Source organism: Chionomys nivalis, chromosome 2 (assembly GCF_950005125.1).
Source record: "Chionomys nivalis chromosome 2, mChiNiv1.1, whole genome shotgun sequence".
Classification (NCBI taxonomy): Eukaryota; Metazoa; Chordata; class Mammalia; order Rodentia; family Cricetidae; genus Chionomys; species Chionomys nivalis.
In genome coordinates, this window is record NC_080087.1 from 93,077,790 (window position 1) to 93,101,190 (window position 23,401).

At 41.1% G+C, this 23,401-nt stretch overlaps 1 protein-coding gene across 1 annotated transcript in view; it reads right to left on the reverse strand.

Moving 5' to 3' along the window:
- Window positions 1-23,401, reverse strand: part of Man2a1 (mannosidase alpha class 2A member 1) — a 166,991-nt gene that overhangs the window by 50,168 nt on the left and 93,422 nt on the right. The window lies entirely within an intron of this gene.

Consider the following 23,401-nt stretch of genomic DNA (forward strand, 5'->3'; position numbering starts at 1 on the left):
CTCCAAAGCCAAAGCCACAGAGAAACCCTGTCTCGAAAAACCAAAAACAAACAAACAAACAAAAAAAAAACGAGAATCATGAGAGTAACTTCCATGGGTATCCGCAACAGCACCGTGGTTCTTAGCAGGACCAAACCACTAACTGCTTTTTCGGTGGGATCTCTGCTATGCTGGCAAAAGCTCACTGTGGTACACCATGTTTAATTTTACAGGGTGCTTTCAGACAGAACTCTTCACAAACGGTTTCTAAGCCTCTCTTCCTCTTTCCTGTGCTCTCTCAACCATTCTCCATTGAAGCACGCACATCTTATTTCCTCACTGTCCTGACTTCTCCTGACCCTGCTCCACAGTGCAGCAGGCATGATGCACACCACCAGGTGACAGAGCTCAGGAAGTCTAGGGACTTATGGTCTTACATCACAGCTCATTTACATAAACAAATAAGCCAGCATTTCAAAAAGAACAGGGGTTGATGCTGTTCACTGATTCACTAGTGAATATTTTTATGATCTAAAAATCTTTAATTTTCCTAGAAAATGTGTTAACAGCAGGAACATCGAACAGTCAGACAGTAATGACCTCCCTGTTATATATCTAGAACAGTCGCCGCCTCTCCCATTAAAATATCTAGAGTAGTCCCCACCTCCTGTTAACACAGAACATCTAGAGTAGTTATGACATAGCTTCTATTTGCTCAACAACATCAGAAAGTCCTCATACGCATGTTCTTATACATCTTCATTTCCATTCATATTACAACTCATTCATTAAGAAATAAAGTATCTAACAAAGCAAAGCAAAGAACACAGAATAAAAAAAAGAAAGATGATAAGGCACAAAATATATAAACCATTTCACTTATACATTGCTTAGCAGGAGGCACATTTATGTCTTAAATATTACTCTGGAATATTGCAGGTGATATAACTGTAAGAATGCCCCTAGTCCTGTAGGCTGGTAAGTCTACGCAACAGGACAAGAGGACCTAACTTGCAGCCTTGTCTCCACTGACTCATTGATGTTCCATATACATGGACAAGAACAGATGAAAGAAGCCATCAGGCACAAGCATATTTACAGAGAGCACTGAACACCCTACCACTCATTAGAGCCCCACCTTAGCCTCAGGAGCAATTTTCAAGGAAAGTCAGTGTGGAGCCTGGGGAGGGGTCAGGTCACTGTGGAGCCTGGGGAGGGGTCAGTGTGGAGCCTGGGGAGGGATCACTGTGGAGTCTGGGGAGGGGTCAGGTCACTGTGGAGCCTGGAGAGGGGTCAGGTCACTGTGGAGCCTGGAGAGGGGTCAGGTCACTGTGGAGCCTGGGGAGGGATCACTGTGGAGCCTGGGGAGGGGTCAGTGTGGAGTCTGGAGAGGTCACTGTGGAGCCTGGGGAGGGATCAGTGTGGAGCCTGGGGAGAGGCACCCAGCAGATCTAGCAGACAAATCTGACAATCTATTCAAACCTTCTCCTCACAGCAACAGATTGTCTTTTGCCTGGTGACCCTCTGATCACAAACACACCCAGAGTATCACAGTGCTAGGATTTTGTGTCGCCAGAGGGACTATGTGAGCCTCCAAAAGTGCACTGGAGAGAATGGCAGAGGTCACACATCCCAGAGCACCGTAAATGAGTGATTTAAGACTAAAATCTACAGTTTCAGAGCCTCCAAAGCGAGGATGTGAAGGAGCGCACACCCCTGGTGCATCCCCAGCAGCGGAAGTGCACTGAATTGGGAAGCCTGCCGGTGAGGACTCTGGACAGAGCGGTCATGAAGGCTGTGATACAGAAGCTGAAGCAACAGATTAACAAGCACCCAAAGCACTGATTCCTTCCCAATTGAAAGACAGTTTGAAACCTGACTCACACTTACTCAGAGTTTTAAGCATACGTTTGGTTCTGTACCATATGAGAGTACATCCTACAGGAAGCTGTGAGCTAGGTTTTGGTTTGTTTCACTTAAGTAGATAATTAGTATTTGACCATAACGATGTTTCTACTGTATTGAGTGATTATGTAATTATTGTGCCAAGAATCTATTAAAAAAAACTAAATATGTAGAATATTAATGAGTAAAACGCAGGGGTAAGAAAATAAATTCTAACGTAATTAGAGATTCACAGCATGCTGTTCAAGGACCTGACAATACAAATTTGTCTGGCATACACACGAACTCCTAGTTTACATTTTAAGTGGAATGCAGAGAAAGAATAACCATGAGTTACATTTTCTTACGAACAAGTAGACCCTCCAAATTACCCAAATTTCCTGGCTATGGCCATGTTTGGTGGTAATCACCTGAGCAACAGTGCAAAACTCTCAGCAGGAGTTCTTTTTCAAAAAAAAAATACTAATTCTCTGGGAATTTTATACAGTCTGTTTTTGGTTAAGATCCTACTGCTGAAGACACCACACACCCGAGAACACGGACAAATCAAACCAGGACTGACGTTAAGTTTCTCCTGTCCCCCCCCCCCCCCCCCCCCAGCTATTTCACATATATGAGAAGGTACTGTACAGGCTACCAGAGGAGAAAGGTAACGACCAACCTCACCCTGGTAGGAACCCTGCCAGTCACAATAACGAATGACCGGGCAAGGCATGCCGCTGTTGTAACAATGGCATGAACGTCTTTAGGAGTAGAAAACGCATGAATCCTTTCAAGCCCTTTGGGTGTGAAGGACAAGTTTCAATAGATTATTATCATTTACCAACTTATCTCCATAGTAACAAGAATATTACTGATATTCTGGGAACGGGGAGCGTTTGTTTCTCCTTTATGTAATTCCCGACTGAACAGGGACCTTGTTTTGTTAACAGCCTCTTTCCTCCAATTTCGTTCACATTCCCATTAGCTCCTGAGACACTATCTGTCACCAAGTCATGTCTGGCCCCCCAGTTCTCACTGTGACACCAGGGTTTCACAACTTGGTGTTACGGGCAATTATTTCAATTCTTTAGAAGAACAGCTCATCTCATGAAGAAAAAGCCCTCATTTGTTATCTGTCAATCAAATTACAAAACAGGAGAATAATGGACTTCAGCAAGGAGAAAAATAATGAAAGGCCAGGCAAAGGCTCACGCCAATCTGGAGACTAATAGAGGAACCAGGATCTCACTGCTGAAAGCGTCTGTCCTTTGAAACCCACCGAGGAGGAGGACATTCAGACTTCCTTCACCCTTTGGGCAGCAATAATTGACATTATGTTAAGAAGGACAACAGCAGCAATCACTGAACTGTCTCTATGGCGCAGACTGATTCGGGGCCTAGTAACGGCTGTGTGGAGTGCTTCTTACGTCTGGGACAGTCCTTTGGATTGTGTGGAGCTCTGGAAGGCTCAGCATTTCATCCTTCTCACAAGGGAGGTGCTAGCGGGTCAGGCATGTCACCAAGACCTATTCAGCTAAAAGCACCGTAACGCCAGCCATTTTTGTAACCACACTGCTCGTAGCCAAGGACATGTCAGGCATTCTGGCAGCTGGGCTTCTCTGTGGACATTCCCCCACTGCTGAGTCCATGTGAAGGACTTTCTACACAGCTGCCCTGACCATGCTTACAGAGACTCTCCTCAGGAAACACGGGATGAACAGAAAGTGCTAGATTTAAAATATGCCTGTAAAAGAAAACTTATAAACAAAAATGGTAGAACAATAACAAAAATCATCCCTTACAATGTATACAAAGTGGTTAATCTTATGACCTCACTGTATGCAATAAGTCAACACTGAAGGAACATTCTAGAAACACGACATGTTTTTATCACTGTGTAAGAAAGATCAAAATTTACGGAAAAATGTTCAGTAGATATAGTCGATGAATGAAGAGCAGAGAAAATTTTAACTTGTAGAATTTATCATTTATAAATGATACTTACTATTGTGGGGCTTTATAATTTTATCAGGGCATTTCATTTTGATTATTTTTAATCCTGAAAATATACAAAGGTAGTTAATCAAATCCTCTGTAAAAAGGAGGGAACTGACAGACCCATCCAAGGTCACACAGAAAGTTAGGGACAAAGCAAAGACCGGAGCTCATTGAAAATTTCATTTCAAACGAGAATATCCTCACCACTCACACTAAAACAAAATCTAAGGAACGGAGTTCAGCACTCAGACCATGGAAATACACAGCTTAAAATGTTAAGAAACATGGCAATTCTAGATCTGAAGTCCTTTTACTTTCTACCTCATTTCTATGAGAATAAAATACGTATGATAACAATTACCAGGCAAATAAAGATATCAAAAACAAAGATTTTTTCTTTTGAAGACATTAGATTTCAAAAGTCAAAGTCCTGTGACTCCTGGGACCTAGGAGTCAGAAACACTGAAGGCCGAATTCTTACCATGGCATTAGATGATTTCATTTCTCCAAGACATAGTAAAATGAAAAGCCAAGATTCAAGGTAAAGCACAATGCTGAGCAAACCATCTTACTATCTGTCAGCTGTCAGAAGCAGAACCTGGTAACCACTCATTTCCACCATCACCTACTTCACGGCCATGGCAGCCCATTCAAAGATCCTGGGATAGCATCACACCAAATGGAGCAATGAACGAGTCAACCAGCCCAACATACTGTACTGCTACGTACGTGTGTGTGTGTGTGTGTGTGTGTGAGAGAGAGAGAGAGAGAGAGAGAGAGAGAGAGAGACATATGCAAACCTAGACAAAAGAATGACAAATAATATCAGTGACATGTTGACCCGAAGGTTCTGGTGACATGGTAGTGGGACACAAGTTGGGGGCTCAGAAGATGCACACATGCAAGGTGACCATAAGAGTTACAATCAAAATAGGAAGAAAGAAGATCTTCCTGCATGTGTGGCTATGAAGGTTTGTATGTAAACACACAGTTCCTCCTGACATGGAAACACCTATAAAAGAGAGAAGGAAGAAACACAAACAAACTGATAACTTATTTCAATATCAGATCAAGCAAAAATACGCATGTTCTTGACACATGGAAAATACACAGAATGAGGGTAGTTAAGATAATTAAAAAATTAATCAGAAGCAATGAATTAACTGTTTTATAAATTCATTTTATACCAAATTGAGCAGTCAGTACAGAAGTTGAAAAAATTTTACTGAGAAAAATAAAAGAAGAAAAAATCCTAAATAATGTAAAACCCTCCCAAATTGACTCATGAATCTTATTCAATGTGAACATTAAAATAACATACTGATTCCTGGTGAATTTAAAAATTAGAAGGGGCCTACAAAGTAACAGCTAAAAAGCTAGATTAAAAAAAAAGAGATTAAATTCTTCAGCCTCAATTCAGCACATTACAGGTTACAGCGATAACATCTAACAAAGTATAATTTCAACACAATATCTAACACTCAATACAAATCGGGAATCCTCTCAAGAGACAAAGTCATGTGACTAAGCACTAAGAGAAAATGGCACATGACCCAAATTCTTGTGTGAGCTGATAACTTTAACATACCTAGGAGTACATCCAGGAAAAGAGAAAAACATGAAAAAGTACTTGAGAAGGTAGAAAATTACAACAAAGAAATCAGCAAATAGATTCCAAAGGGGTAAATGTGCAAAATGCACACAAGAGATACACTGGGCAATGGGGTGCAGCCAGCAAGAGAGAGGCTGACACGCAGCATCCATGTGCAGTGCAGACAAAACAGAAGGTAAAAACAAGAGGGACAGAGGAAATCGCTGAAAAGAACGAGTCAGATCCAAGAAAGGAAATCCACAAAACAAAACTCTCTCTGCACACCAAACAGACAATATTCATGACGGTCATGCTGTCCTCTCAAATCCTTGACATTCTTCAAAGCAGCCAGGGACATCAAGATGATAGGGTCAAATAAAACAAGCAAAATTAAGCCCATCAGTGACACATTAGAGATGAGGAGCAATATTTAAAGTGATTAAATCTTTAGAAAATTAAAGAATAGTTTCAGAAACTGAGATTGCTTGCTTGTTTGCTTTCTCTCTCTTTTCTCTTTCTCCTTCCTTCCTTCCTTCCTTCCTTCCTTCCTTCCTTCCTTCCTTTTTTTTCCTTTCTTTCCCACCAAACTTGTACTAAATGAAATACCAAATCCCTCAAGCAGAGGAAAAAATAATCTCAGGGAAACATGGAATTATAAAGAATTAAAAAGGAAAGCGGAGCATAAAGGGAAGCGAGTCTATAGGAAAACACAGGTGGAAATCGGCTCTACAAAAGCTGTCACTCGAATTAGACCACACTAAATCCTCCATGCTTCTGCATGATAAGCACTAAAATCACAGTGAAATTATCGACAGCCATGAGTTGGGATGGAAAATGCAATTAAAGTAAATGCAATTAAATTCAAGCTGTTGGAGCAGGGGAGATTACCTCAGACTTAAACTGGGCCAGTACACCCCACAAGGCCCCTCACAGGAGTGTGGACAGAGCAGGGAAGCCATGAGGAGGGAGACGCTGCAGGGGGAAAGTAGGAGAAGAAAAGACAGGCTCAGGCTCTTCCCTTGGGGCTGCCAGGAGCAATAAGATAAAAATGAAGTCTAAAAGAAAAATGCCATGGAGGAAATTTCCCAAAATACTAGCAAGAGCTATGTTCAAGAGGCAGTATTATATCCATTATTTTTTAAAAATAATTTCGTCTTTCTTATATCAAGTATTTATAAGTTGAGAATAAGAAAAATCAGAAAAAATGTACTTTGAGAATAGTCTTTCCCTTCTAGTCAACTAATCCCTACTTTTAGAAATGCATTATGAGGATCAGAAAAAGAAACAGATTAATACGTAAAAATATTCAAGTCATATTATATATGAAGAATCTATTTTAAGTGCTACCCAAAGTATTACATTTCTTATTTAAGTAGCATAATGGTTGAGATTGTGAGACATGATTAACAAATAAAATCATACTTACGGTTTACAGTATTAACCACTTTAAAGTTCTAGAGAAAAAAATTCAAATACTAGAAAATGTTACACTATTAACTACAAAAAATATTCTGGACTATAAACAAGGAATGAAGTAAAAAAAAAAAACAATGTAAATTCTTAAAGGAAAAACAAATTGGTAATTGGGCCTTCTAGGTGCCAGGCTTCTAGTGAATGGTGTCTCCATATATATATATATATATATATATATATATATATATATGTTATTTTTTTCAGGGCAGAGGGCATCAGTAACACTAGAATCTATCTAGCAGTGTAGGCCACTTCACAAGGAACTCAGAGCTTATTGTGCATAGTGGTGACTAAGTGGAAGGCTTACCATCATCAACTTTTCTTTTTCTATTCTGAGACATTTTCATGTATCCCAGGCTGGCCTCAAACATGTTACAAAACCTGATCTTCGAGTCTCCACGGTGCTGGTAATTAAAGATACACACTATCAAGCCTGAAACGGCATGATGCTAAGGATTAAATCCACAGTTTTGTGCGTGTAAGGCAAGCACTCCACCCCATGAGATACGCCCCCTACCTCAACAAGGTCAATTTTTCATTTTTAGTATTTACTTCTCAATGTGAGAAGGTGATGGGAGGTTTTAAGGGGTCAAACCCCTGACTCAAAGCAAAAAGAGCAAGCAGATAATTCCAATAGGTCAGAAAGGCAAGGGAAAACTGAAATAAGAGAAATACAAACACAGGAATAAACTCTGGGACCCTTGGCAAGTGTATGTTAGTGATAGTTATTCCCAAAAGGTGGCATTCCAATCCATTCTTAAAATATCTTATAAACTATAATTAGGTAGATTATAAAATTCAGGAAATATTTTAAAATCGCACCTGTCTTTTAATTTAGTCATTCCTACTTTTGGAAATCTATTAGAAGGAGCTAACAGAAAATAGAGATCGATAGTAGGGTACTTTTAGGTTCCTTGGCAACAGTGGTAAAAGCCAAGGGTCTGCTACCTTATCTAGTTTGTGCTGAGTAGACCTTAAACACTATGCCGCCATTAGCCAAAGTTGAACACTAAAGGGGTTCTGGAAGGGGCTTCAAGATTCAGGTAAGCGGTCCAGGTTTAGACTTCATAAACTTCAGTCCAGTGTCAATCAGTATGTACCCGAGGACTGTCCATACAGACTGACCCTGAGGTCTTAACCTTTAACTTACGATATAGCTTTCTTGGGGAAAACCAGAACTCGGGATTTCAGGAGAGACGGCTGACATAACCGTCCTGACAGAAGCTAGAGTCATTTGGAGGAAGGGAACCTCAAAATTGAGAAAATGCCCTAACCAGATTTGCCTGTAAGCAAGTCTATGGTGCACTTTGTTGATTGATAACTGACATGGAAAGGCACAGCTCACTGCGGGTAGTGCCACCCTTGAGCTGGTTGGTCCTGAATGCTATGAGTGAGCAGGCTGAGAAAGCTGAAGCAGAGACAGAAACTGGCGTTCAACTTGAAGACCAGAAAAGCAAAAGAGCCAGTCACTGGCTCTTACCACGACCTCAGTCCAAAAATGGTGATCCTGCCTCCAGCAATCTCAGAATGAGACTAAGACGAGGGCTGTCTCCTCCCGTTTTATAATCCTCTCTAGTTCTGGGATTAAAGGCGTGCACCACTACTGCCTGGTTTCTATGGCAAACTAGTGTGGCTACTAGGATTAAAGGCATGTGTCATTGCTGCCTGATCTGTAAGGTTGGCGAGTGTGACTGTTTTACTTTGCTGATCCTCAGGTAAGCTTTATTTATTAAAATACAAATGAAATGCCCCTACAGAAAGCTTCAAGGAACAAGCCAGTAAGTAGCACTCCTTCATGGCCTCTATATCAGCTCCTGGCTCCAGGTTGCTGTTTTGAGCTCCTGCCCTGTCTTCCCTGGATGATGGACTCAGCGATAAGAAGGAATCAACCCTTTTCTCCCCAGGTTGCTTTTGATCATATTGTTTTATCACAACAGTATAAACCCTAATGATCCCCGCAACATCTACACTGTAGTCTCCAGAGACCCACAAACATTACCTCATATAGTACAAGTGACTCCATAGATGCCAATTAAATTCAGGATCTTAGGGTGACGTGGCTGTCTATTTACGACAAAAACAGTACATTAAACATAGGTTCTTAGGAAGGGAATATGCAAAAGAGAAAAAGGCCAAATGACAACCGAAGCATGGGTTGGATACTTGAGGAAAGAACCAGAGGCCAAAGATTAGAGGTAGCCTCTAGTAGATGAAAAAACAGAGAATTAGATTCTTCAGTGGTCATGGGAGAGGGAGAGAGGAAAATAGGGGCAGGAGAGACTAAATTTGCCGGTAATTTGCTACAGGTAATATGCTATAGTGTAGTCACTAGACTACCCTATTCCAATTGATCATGGAGTCTAAGTCCCAGTTCTATACCACAAAGACTGACGGTATTTACTATTAAACATATATAAAAGGACAACCTGGAGACCTGGGAGAGGAGACAGGGTGGGCAAAGAGCAAGAAAGACAGCTCAGGGTCCTCAGAACTATGGCCAGAGCCTGATAAAGTATGCTGAGCTGTCTGTTCCTTCCCGAGCAGCAAACGAGCACTTCTTTTGATATCTGGATCCACTAGGCCCAGTGAGCTTAGGCTGCCACTGTCCCAGAACCAGTACTCTTTAGTATGAGGAGAAAGAAACCCACATCTTCTCAAATGCAAATGACCCACACAGACCTTACACAGACCAAGGCAGAGACTAAAACTCTAGTTATGTTTTAGTCTTTGAATACCCCATACTGGACCCCCAGTCGCTGGAGACATGCACAGATATGCAAGATATTTCATAGCTCTAAGGACTCTAGCTTTCAAAATCTTTTTACTCCAATAAGGCAGATGTCAACATTTAACAGTGTTCTCATAAAAATCCCTCTAAAAGCTAAACATTAACAATCACACTTATTATTTTCAATTGATATTGAAGCTTATGCTTGCAAGGGAAAAAGCTAAAAATGATGGTTTCTAGAAGATTCTAGTTAAGTAATAAGTATGTCCCAAACTAATAAGAAATAAGTTTAACATTTATGTATAGAAAATTACCAGAAATGAAAATCATATTCCGTTGTCTGTAACACATTAAGTTATTATTAGATTCCCCAAGTATTTACGAAAAATAACTTTGTTTGAGTTGGCGGTCAAAAAGATGAAAAACTTATTATTCAGTAGAGAGTCAAGTCCAAAGAAAAGACTCAAAGGGAAGATGAAGGATCATGGCGGATGGAGATCAAAGCAGGTGCAACATGGCCCTTCACAAAAGGAATACCAGAGCTCAGAGCTGCCACGGTCTGTGAGCACTTTCTGCAGATGTTGCATCGCCTTGCATTCAACAGCTTCAGATGTTTTCCCAAACACAATTTCTTTGTTTAAAGCAAATACTCAGACATGAGGAATCACGTGTTTTATACTTCTACTAGACCATATTTATTGACTAGCAGTCAGTAAATACAAGCGTTAGGAGTATTTTAGTTTAACTCTAAGCATTTCTGACACAGCCAGGGTACGACCTTTCAGTCTCATGGCAATGCCACCATCAACACCAACCAACGGCAGCAGCTGAGTCTTTAGAATGGGCCACTGGGAGGTACAGGTTTCACCTGAACTAAGCTGCTTCTGCTTCACATCACCCCATGCATCCTGAAAACAACACCTGATTTGGATTTACAGAGAGCAAGTTGGAATCCTGCCCAAGGACATGTCATCAAACTCGATGAGGCAGCTTGGAGGAAGCCTTGCCACCCTGTCTCTGTGCAATGTCAAACACTCAGAGGCTGTATTCCCACCATAGAGGCACCAACTACAGCCTCAGAATCCCCAGCAAAGGTTCTTCCGAGTAACCGCCCCACCTTTCAAGTGTAAGTCGGGGTGAGGATGCCACTGCAGCGACAAAGATCACCTGCAATTCTTTGAGTAATTCCTACTTCTTATAAGAGGCGTGAAGACCGGCTGCTGTTCCATGTCTTGCTGCGATGCTGGGATGCCCTGGAAGAGTTCATCCAGTGTGCGCGGTGTTGGACAGACCGCAATGTTTTCCAGAGCTGAGCTTGAGTGCTCTGCTCCAGAACAGCTTTTCCTGGTGTGCTTCCCCAGACAAAGGGAACCAAATGTGACCTGGGAAATCCTCTTTCAACCCTACCTATCCCAACACATGCAGCAACTGAGAGGGAAGATCCAGAAATATGAAGGTCGTGAGCGACCACGTGGGGCGGGAATCAGTCCCCCGCTCTCAGCAGGGGCCCCCATCTCCATGCCTTGCTCATGAGTGACCACGTGGGACGAGAATCAGCCCCGCTCTCAGCAGGGGCCCCCAACTCCATGCCTTGCTCATGAGTGACCACGTGGGACGGGAATCAGTCCCGCTCTCAGCAGGGACCCCCAACTCCATGTCTCACTTGTGAGTGACCAGGTGGGACAGGAATCAACCCCCTGCTCTCAGCACAGGGCCCCCACCTCCATGTCTTGCTCATGAGTGACCACGTGGGACGGGAATCAGCCCCCGCTCTCAGCAGGGTCCCCCACCTCCATGTCTCACTCTTTGCAGGTTCTGACAGTAAGATCTGCCAAAGTGCAATGACACAAAAAACAAAGAGTATGAGAAATGTCATCACAATTTGTAGCAACAAATGCCACTTGGAACAGCACTGTGTTAACCCTTGGCAGTGCAGCTCAAACTTCAGGGTTTCCGCACATCATAAAAATCATTTCCAAAATGATAAATGTGGGCAAAGTAGAACCAAAAAGGGATCTTGAAAATTTCATGAATAAAAACAGACTGAAGATTCTTACACTCTATCCAGGACACAGCAGAAAAAAAAAGCAATTAAAAGAGTAAATATTCCTTTTAAGTATTGTAAATCTTCTGATAGTAAGCCAATTAAAAAGAGAACAGACAGAAAATTTGTATTTAATTTCGCTGATCCCAGGAGTCTTGTCACCAATCACGTTGCTTTTACTCTACAGAGTTCTGTCGAAAACAAAAATACCATCTGTTCCACCTAAAACAGGAGATGTTCTGTTTTCTCGTCAATTCAGAATCACATCTGCAGTCATTTCCAGAAATGACAGCAAAAGACATTATATTTATGGGTGACTGCATAAGAAATGATTTTCAGTCAAAACGTAATTCTCATCTACCGGAAGGAAATCTCATTTTTCTGAAGAACATACTGTACATAAACAGAATGATTTTCACAAATAAAAATCGTAACAGTTAACACGGTAAGACAAAGCCACTCTGCTGTTCAACAGAGAGTTCAGACTCACTTTGTGTATCTTTGTTGATGAGCAAAATCTGGCATCTACCGAGCTCCCAGGTGATGGGAGGGGACAACAGTTTATGGGCCCTGTCTGTCTTTCTGAGAACGAGCCATCCCACCGTGTTAGGGACGGGAAGACTACTAACACCAGCCATTTTTGAGACTCAGAAACACTGTTAGAAACAGCATTGGTCTGGGAGAAGACTCCTCCCCATGTACTCCAGAGAACTGTCCAAGAGAGACACAAAACACTACAGAGACATCTCTCCCAGTGACCACACACATGGTGTCACCGCCAATGAGGGGCATGTTCTGAAGACAGACACACACCGTCCAATTACTCGGTTGGTTCTGAGCATGTATTAGGAATCTACAACAAATATGAAACCCATAGATGTTTTCCTGAGTGGCCCAATTTCATATATAAGATTCTTGCCTAAAAATAAAACAGAGTGAGGCTACTCTCCAATATGGATGGAAATATGAGTCCACAGGTTCTATTTATCTGAATTTTTAACCACAAAGTTGTAAAGTGCTCTGAAGTCTAAGATGGGCTTGAAGTCCCCTGAGTTTTTCAGGGTTAGGATACCTTTGCTAAACTCCTTTGCTAAGCTCCTCTTGTACTGCATGCTTTATTAATCTGAATTTAGAAAAAAAAAAGAAAAGAACCTGGCTCGGAAGAATGGCAAACCTTAAAATATGCCACACCACTTCACACCCTTAACTACTTTCTCTTAACTGCTTCATGTTCACAACCCTGGAAGGCCCGAGGGACTTCTAGGGGACTGAGGGACACCCGGCAGGTCTGAGGGACTCTAGGGGACTGAGGGACACCCAGCAGACCTGAGGGACTCCTAGGGGACTGAGGGACACCCGGCAGGCCTGAGGGACTCTGAAGGGACTGAGGGACACCTGGCAGGCCTGAGGGACTCTGAGGGGACTGAGGGACACCCAACAGACTTGAGGGACACCAGGTAGGTCCGAGGGACACCCAGCAGGCGTGAGGGATTCCTAGGGGACTGAGGAACTCCTGAAGGAATCTCCAAGGAGCTAGAAATTAGTTAAGGACTAAGTGTGTGAAAAGCCAGAAAAAAAAAAAAAACATGACAATGGTATCTGTGACAGAATCATCCCTTACTCTCCCCCAAAGAGCACTTAAAATCACTCGTAGTCCACATACTTAAATAAAAAAACACTTGAAGTTCCTCTCTCTTCAACTAGCAAGAAAAAAAAATCAGGGTACTGGAGAGATGGCTCAGTGTTTGAGAGAACTGACTGTTCTTCCAGAGGACCCAAGTTCAATTCCCAGCACCCATATGGCAGTTCACAACTGTCTGTAAATCCGGCTCCAGGGGGATTTTACACCCTTCACACAGACATACATGTAGGCAAAGCACCAATACACATAAAATAAAAATAAATTAAAATTTAAAAAATTTCAGCATAGAAGACATGTAAGCACTAATAAACTAGAGCACAGACAGACCGTCAATGCCAGCAACTCCCGACACCACCTCACCTCTTAAGTCTTTCTTAGGTCCTGTGCAGTTACATTTCCAAGCACCCCAAAAGTAGAAATGACTGCAATCTTTGCTGGATTGCACGTGTGGTATTTATGCTCACTCTGGCCTCATATCAGGAAAGATCAGAATACTTCATCATACTTCTGCACATATAAGCACATATTCTCCCTCCATCTCTTTGCTCCACTGATCATGGTTACTAATGGGAAGTCGCACAGTGCTCTGAGCCCCAACCAGTCACTTTAATCTCATCAGACCAACCACATAACCAAAATATACGGTGTACAAACTCAATTAAATATACAATAATCTGATAATAACCTAGAACCATATGGATGGTTAAGAAAGCTTGATTTAAAATATAATAAAGGACAATTACAATCCAGACTAATAAGGCTACTTAACAGGTGTTCTGTGAACACTTAAATCATTGACATCACATTTCAAGGAATAAATAAAACCATCATTTTAAACACAATCTATCTAAGTCCTTCCACGAGTAAAAGATCAAATAATTTATTCCAAGGAACAAAATCACAACTGACTAATTATAAAACCTCAGGGGCGAGTCTTTTAAAAGGCAAGTGACAACGTGGAAGGCAGGGTTTCAGAGGACATCCCTTAGAAGCAGTAAGGAGGAAGAGTACAGAAGCAAACTTCTAAATGACAGCTACAAAGTATATAATTCACAACTGCTTTGCTTAAGGTGAGCTATTGCAAACATTAAACTGCCTGAAGGAAGAACTGTCTAAGGAATGTTTTTTCAGGGACTGTACCAATGGAACAAGAAAATAAAAACTAGACAAGGAGTCCTGATACTGAGCAAGCTCGAGGGCTCAGGGAACAGAGCCTTGCAAAGCTTGGAGGTCAGTGCTGACGTTTCAGGCTCAGGAAGTGCAGTGCAGTGAACTCAGAGCTGAAGCTCAGGGCAGTGAAATGAGCAGGGCTTTGCCAGCACAGACTCCTGGAGTCACACGGTCTTCAACAGGTCTTAAAGGGACAGAAGCTCAGTCAGAAAAAAGAGCCCAAGCGTGGAAGGAGCAGTGCATACATAGACTCAGCACAACTCAGAACAGTAAGGTGCATCCGGCGACAGTCTCTCTTCTACGAAGTTGCTAACTATCTTAATCAAGTTCTTAATTTTCCAAAGCCATTACTCTATTCTTTTTTTCTCTCTAATCTATAAAATCCCAATAGTTCTGGAGGAAAAAATAAATCAAAAGACTTTTTTTTAACTCAGTTGGTGGGAAAACCTACAATGAACTCACACTATGCAGTATAGGATTTTTGTTTTATCGTATTTGACTTGAACATCCAGAAATGTTGCAGCAGAATCTACACTTTCATGCCATGAATAAATATTACTTTCCTAAAATTAACAGCAAAAACAAAACCAGAAAACGACCCTCACAAACATCCTTCTCTCTGAAGGCTTCAGGTAAGGCAATAATGGCTGGCTCTTGCCGGCATTCCAAACTAAAGATTCCACTACAAAAAAGACACTGTGTAGATTCTGAGAGAGTAACACTCTAGAAATCAAAGTGTCAAGAAAACACACCTCTGCACCGCTAACATCCCAAGTCCCACCCAATAGGAGATATTTATTCTTATTTCATAGATTTTTACTTTATTATCTTTTCTGATTCATAAGTTTTTAGGATCCAATTATGTCTTAGTTTTGGAATAAAAGGAAATTTCTCATTTCCATTAACAAGTGTTTAATATGATTTTTCTACCTGATGTCTTGGGGTCACATTGTTAAGACTTTTCTAGCTTTACAAAAAGCTCATTTCCCTGGCATATCTGATGGTATACAATGCAGGGCTCCAGTTAGCAGTGTGGGGGAAACAGCCAATAGAGATGGCAGCCACCGTTTGATCTGGTTAACCAGCCTGAGCCGAAGCTGCAGCTGCTGATCCAACAGCAATTACTGACAAATAGAAACCCAATTTGCTTCAAGTTGGCAACAGTTCTAGTTTGAGGGGGGAGAAACATTCAAATGTTGGTAAGGAAATACTAGCCTGGCATATCCAGGATGCAAATCCTTCAATGCCTAGCAACACACACACACATACGCACGCACACACACACACACACACACACACCCCAAAATGGGTATCCACCGATTTCTCTATCCAGTGGTGGCTACATGGCATTCTTCTAGCTAGTAAATCATCATTATTCTAGTACAAGGAGATCCTGAGCAATTTATTATGTTCCCAGTGAATGAAAAGTCTTCATCACGTTCTAGCTGAATGGCGCATGCAATGAATAGAGAAGCCTGGACTATCAGGGACTTACAGAGTAAAAGCCATACGTTGGAAGTGGCAGAACTAAAAGGTCAGAGGAGCCTAGGCTATTGATGACATCAGGGAACATACCATGAGACCTCAACTGCCTGTCCTGAGGCTTCACAGGACAAAATCAACTTCTTTCTTGTGACAACACCGTAAGTTTCTGCTGCAGTGGCTGAACACAATATACAATAAAGTGCTCACTCCACTTACAAGAAGCAATACCAGGTCACAAAGGGAGACCATCAAGTACCAAAATCATAATCTAAGAAGGCAACACAACTCCAAAGCGACTGGAATTTGTTAAAGTTCCAATAAAGACCTCCAATTGTAGGGATGCAATATCGTAAAAATATGTCTTATATTCTAAGAGACTGGAACCTCAGAGGCAGAGCTAATAATCCACCTTGAGGTGACTTAGGACTTAAAACTGCTATCCTATTTGTTCTCAAACTGTTCAACCTACTTTTAAGAAAGCAATGTATCCACACTAGAGTGATGCTTCCCTGGTTCAGGGTGCTCGGCTGCTCTTCCAGAGGACCAGGTTTTGATTCCCAGCACCCACACAGCAGCTCATAACCATCTCTAACACTGGTCCCAGGGGATCTGTCACTTCTGGCCTCAGAGAGTACCACATAAAGGTGGTGCACAGACAGACATGCAGGCAAAACACCCATGCACACAGATAAAACAAATAAAATGGAACACAAAGGTCAGAAGAGAAGAAAACAAAGAAACAGTCAGACTAGCTTTCCGTTTCGCATGTGGTCAACTTTGACAACCACAGCTGCAATCTCATTGTCCATGCCCCCGACTCAGATAACCCACGTCTATCATTTGCTGAGAGCAGCAAATACAGAAGTTGAAAGTAACGTCCTAAAATCTCCCATAAAGGTCGAAAGTAGCAATTAGCAGATATGGGTTACAAACATACCAATCAGATGGGATTATTTGAGTGACAGCAACTCAATCCTTGGTAAAACTATTGAAGATTTCTGTAAAGTATCCCATTCCATCCCCCTGTGATGCTTTCTGTGGCTTTCAATACAGACAGAACCAAACCCTTCATAGACACACAGAATCAGACAGACACACAGACACCTCTCACAGACAGAGAAACATCCCACGGATGCTCAGACAGGACAGATGCTCAGACAGGACAGACGTACATAAGGACAGACAGAGACACAGGAGGAGACAGCACAGGGCAGCCATATCCAAACTCATGCAAGAGTCAGAGGCAGACGACACAGGGAACGAAGCAGAGAATTCCAACTTGGATTTGCTCCTGGTTAAATGACTCCAGGGAAAGTGAGTTTTGTTAACGGACAAGTTCTGCTTAGTCAAATAACACACGTAACTTTTTTCCTAGTATTTCACCATGCTCTCATCCAAGCTGTAGCTAGCAAACATTTAGTAGACTTAGTAAACATTTCCTATTTGCTAAGTCCATCTTACATGCTTTACTATTCATAATTTCTTTAATTCAAACAATCTTTATTTTCTCTAAGGAATTTAAAAAGAAAAATTTGAAAAAATATTAAGCTAAGATTTAATAAATAGTAAACCTCAGAATTTACTATTTCCACATTGTTCTCTTTATTACAAAAATATTAAGGTAATTTTTAGTTTTTTAAACTTTATGTCGCACTCTGCAAATGCTGGATTTTGATCAATCCTTTCTTACTGATAAGCACCTTAGCTCTTTCGAGATGTTTGTTCTCTTGCTACATAGTGCTGGGAAGCAAGCTTTGTGTACAATACCCCAGCTCATCCCCACCCCTGACTTTTGGCAGGACTGATTCCTTCCAGTGCAATTTATAGACAATTGCTGGGTTGCTTTCCTCAGAGACTTCTGGATGCCAGGCAACAATAATGAACCAGAAACCACTGACCTGTAACAGGGCTTATACCAATTCCCTTCAGAGGGACATCATACATGTGGTCAGTAGGACCTGTCGAGGTAGGGTGACATCTTCCTCCTGGATCTCAAAGAAAGGTTCCAAACAAGCTGAGTCTTAAAAAGCCTGCAATGTCGCTGAGCTAGGTGGGAAGGTTTTCTGCTGGTGGTAATCTCTCTCTTTCCAAGCAGAAAGAACCCAGAGGTAACAGAATACAGCATCTCCGAGAATTAACAGTTACTAAGAGACTGCAGCACACAGGACAGGCTAGAGCGGTGCAGGACGCAATTCTAGAGTCTAAAGTGCAGATACAAGCCATGTCGAATGCCCTACAGTTTATATTTAGGGCAGTGGAAAAACATGGGTTTTGAGTTAAGGAATTAGCATACAATTACAACCACTGATTACATGACTAAGTTCACACACGTAATTTAATTTTGCCCATTCAGCAAAATGTTTCAGTCATCCAGAGAGCAGCAGCGGAGTAGTGATATTTAAGGTAATTCTGTCATTAAACTAACCAATGTAATGACAAAACTGAGATCCTTTTAGAAAGCAGAACTAAAAGATCTAATGTACATTTAAGACAGATATATATTTCTTCGAGATCAAAGCACAAACTTCAAGAATTCCAAGTAGCTTCTTTTTCTCTTGAGTGGCCTCAGCGCCAAATCATTTGGGAGGTGAGTTGCTTTTTCATGCCTTCTTGTTTCTTAGTTCTGGCCACTGCGCAGTTTGCTTTTGAGTTTCCTCTAGCTTCTTATTTGCTCATTCTCCAGGCAGTAGAACTCTGCCGAGACTCTCTATCGGGTCTCTCCTGTTTGGCACTGGCTGGAGGTCTTCTTTTAGATAGAGTGAATCTGATAAGTATTTGTGAGCAGCCTCCGATGCCTCTGATACCTGCCAGGGAATTCGAAGGCAAACCACTCCCTACCCTCATGGAGCTAATATCTTAGCAAGGGAAATACACAGCAAGAAAAGAAAAAGAAAAGACTAAATCACCTAGTTAGGCTCATGAAGAATATAAAGAAGACAGAGACTAGAGGACAGCAAGCCCACTGGCAGATCCGGACTGACACGAGTTCCCAGAAGTCTAGCACCCAAGACGACTGTGCCTAATTGGCATTCAGTCTTCCACCGCAGCTCTGAACAGGCAGTCTGAACAGACAGAGAGCTTCCCTCTTCAGCACCGACCATCAGAGTAATCTTCTGGCCCATACTGCCAACATCAACAGTTTCCTTGAGCAAACACTTTCCTCCATCATTGATCTACCATCAGTCTTAACTTGTTTCTAACTAGTCTATTTCTGGCAAATTCAGCTCTCCAATTCATTACAAAATATAGGCAGTGAAAGCACTCGAGCCAATGTGAGCAAGGCTGGCAACGGATCTGTCAAATCAGAGTGAAAGCTGACCTGGAGGTGTAAGCTGGGACTGCTCAGGCAAACCTGTTTATTCTCCACATTTTACTTTATCATAAAACCTACAAATGTGTATCATATTCTTATCTACTGATGTTACAGCAGAACCTCTGCTTTTAGAATAAGATTACTAATTGCCGTTTTATGCATTACTTTCTCCATAGCCGTATGTATTTATTTACACACATAAATCACCCATGGTGTTGAGCTTGGGTTTCCTATAAAACACTAAGAACTCAGATATTAAGCAATCTGTCATCAGATTGCGTCTATCGTTTATGATTTCTTTCCATATCTTACACAGCCATATGACCAATATTCTTCAGTGATGCGGTTTCTTGGACTCTTTCCAAAACAAACAACTTAATATAAAAGAAACTCTTTTCTATAATTTATTAGTTTCATAAAAATTAACAAAGTCATAAAAGAAAAATAACAATAAAATGTGGTTAGGAAATAAGTGGCTGATTCATGATAAGCATACAACTTAAGAACTAGAAGAAAAGAAATGCACTGGGTTTCCAAGCACCATGGGCCCAGACAAGGACTGGAAAGCGTTGTGAAGAGGGATTGGTCAACTGAGACATGAGGGAGGGACGGTGGGGGGTGTCTACTTCCTAGCAGCCTTGAAAGAGCATCTCCGATCAAGAAATAAATTTCAAAGGCACGGGGGGTAAATATTCTGAAACAGAAAGGGTTTAATCTCATACTTGTTTCTAGAGACTTACACCTTGTACTCACTTCCAACTGGGTCAGCAAGTGTTCAGTTCCAGCATCTCCGTAGTCTGTGGATATCACACACTATAGTGATGGGCTCACTGTCCATGCTCGGAGACCTTTTTGTTTTCATGAACACTGATAGGAAACCGAGAGTCTCAGTGTACCTGGTCAACCATCATGTAAACTGGAAGGATCATTTTTTTCCCACTAATATAATAGATGTTACTTCATGTAAGTCAATGAGAGGTTGAAACAATGTTTTAGAGATTAATATTCATGATTCTTGATGTCATGAAATAAGTAGAATAGTAAGGATGAAGAGAACATCCTGGGGATGGCAGAGTCAAAACTTTGTTTCCCTAAAAAATTAGGCAAAATGCATGCTGTGGGTGTATGCTTCGGGTTCCCTTAGTCCCTTCAACTATTTTGTTTAAGTTCTATATTCCGTTTGGTCCTTCAGGCATATCCTAAAAATATTTCAACAGACTGAAATCAGAAATTGAATCAGCGGGATGAAATCAGAAAACTGGTCAAACGCTATTTTGAAAAAGTCAAATTAACAAAACAGTACAGGAGAGAAGGTACAAATATGCAAATACTTTTTACATGCAAATTATATTTAAATAGAAAAGTATCTCAGGAGAGCCTATGAACTCAGGCCTTAAATCTCATATAGAGTCATAGAGCATTGTGATATTGTACTTAGAGACCTGTACTAGATTAACTCAGCTTTTATGGGTTTCAGACTCTCCAATCCTACCAGTCAGCAGTTCTCCCACAGGAGAAAAAAACAAAACAAAACAACAACAACAACAAAAAACCACATGAGATAGTCTTGAAAGGTTAGAGTAATTGAGTTGTTTTCGGAAACCGTGGGAGGTCTCAGGCACAGAGTTCTGATCCATTCATGTTGCCTATTACAGTCTTGAATTCTCCTAGGATAAACTTCTACGCTGTGAGGTGCCATGTGTGGGGAAGCAAGCCATCAGACTTCCTGGTGTTAAAAGCACAACTGTCTACTAAGCAATGTGAAGGCATTTCTATACAAACTTTCCAGCACACGGAATTTGAGTTTAAATAATTATGGCCCACAAGTGTAGGCAAAGACTGCTTGTTTGTTTCCTGGCTGCCCAGCCCAAATAAACATACAGAAACTATACTAATTGTAACACTGTTTGGCCTATTAGCTTAGGCTTTTTACTAACTAACTTTTACATTTTAAAGTAATCGATTTGTAGCCTGTAGTCTTTGTTATCGTTGCTAGCAATCTTCCATCTTCCCACAACCGAGCATTAGGCAAGTCCCCTCTGCACACATCTCTTCTCCTGGGACACACATCTCGAATTACGGCAACCTCAGTTCATGCATCTCAGTTACATTTGAAACTACACCTGCTTCTGCCAATTCTATTCTACAATAATAAATAATAATAAATGTTATAATAGATAACAATGCCAGGTATAAGTAGATAATGAATTCTATTCTCTGGCAAAAATAAGGATGCAAACTTGGTTTGGTCCTTTAAAATCTACACTTACACACCTGGTTAGCTCTATCAGATGTTTGAGTGCAGCTCTCATTCAGTACACAAACTATCTGAGATGTAACAAGTGAGCAAAAAGTCACCTGAAGCCATGAGCTCCATCACCCAGTTGGCATCGACGGCAGAAGAACTGCTCTCCGAAATGAAGAAACACTCAATTGTCAAACACGGACAAGTACTGACTGTGAAAACCAACGTGATGAGGTGAACTCACTCAGACATCTGTAGACCCTTTAAACACCCTTGTCCTGAAGACGCTTCCAAAATGTAACCTCAAAGGTGGTAGCTTCATGAAAATGCAACAATTAGATGAAGCCTAAAGTCTTTCATGTCTCAAAATATAGAAACTCTAACATCTTACATGATAAGTTGCACATGTTCAAGTCTCTATCAGATTGCTATTTTATGTGTACTAAGTTTATTAGGAAGCACTCAGGTGCCCTACCTCCCAACAGCAATTGGGACAGAAAAGTAGAAGCTGCACCAGGACACGGAACACAGCACATGTTTTATGCACATTAGTGTCTGAAGTTTAATATTCTCTTCCATCAATAATTAGATATATCCTAATGAATCTTGATAATGCACAGTGATCACAGTAAATTAAAGAAATATATACATATGTGATGTGGGATTCCCCTCTGTATGTTGTGAATACTATTGGTTAATAAAGAAATGGTCTTGGACCTGTGCAGGGAATAGAGGTAGGAGGGGAAAACTAAACTGAATGCTGGGAGAAAGGAGGCAGAGTCATAGAGAAGCCATGGATCCACTGCCAGAGACAGACACTGAACCTTGCTGGTAAGCCACAACCAGGTGGTGATACATAGATTAATGGAAATGGATTAAAGCTAGCCAATAAAAAGTTAGAGCTAATAGGCCAAACAGTGATTTAATTAATACAGTTTCTGTATGGTTATTTCAGGAGTCTGGGCAGCCAGAAAAACAAACAAGTGGCCTCCCTACAACACGTATGAAAATGAAAGAACCCTAGTCCCATTACTTTGTATTATTAATTTTTATTTGGAATACAATAACTGTTAACAGTGTACATAGTTTCCACTACCAATAACATTATAATTGAGTGAAATTATTGTAACATAATTATACTGGCAGAAACAAGCCACCATTAGCTGCCAAGCGATATAAATGAGCTTTGCTAGACGTGCTAAAGATGGAAAATTTGAGGCACTATTATAATGGAATGAGACTTCGGACATCCTGGACAGTGAGTTTGTTTTCTTATATGGCAGATCTGTGAGCAGTACTAGACAGTAGGTCACACGCCACTGCCTCCGAAGATGAGAACTATCATCCCTTTATTTTGTAAAAATATGTGTTCCTACAGTGTCTTAAACAAATGCCACTGCTCAACCTGGACGGCTGCATGTAGAAGAATGCAAATAGATTCATACTTACTACCCTGCACAAAACTCAAATTCAAACACATCAAAGACTCAACATAAAACTAGATACACCAAATCTAGTAATAGAGAAATTGGGCAATAGCCTTGAACTTGTTGATACAGGAAGACTTTCTGAACAGAACACCATTAGCACGGGCACCAAGAACAAAAAAAGGAAGGAAGGAAGGAAGGAAGGAAGGAAGGAAGGAAGGAAGGAAGGAAGGAAAAAAGGAAGACAACAACAAAAAACCTAGCAATAAAATGACTCCTACTGACATTTTGTTATACTCATAGATTAGTACCTTGCTCAGACATATTGGAGAAGCTCCCTCCTACAGTAGAGGGCAACAAACACAAAGACACACAGCCAGACTTTGTGCAGAGTATAAGAGTTCTTGAAATATTCAATC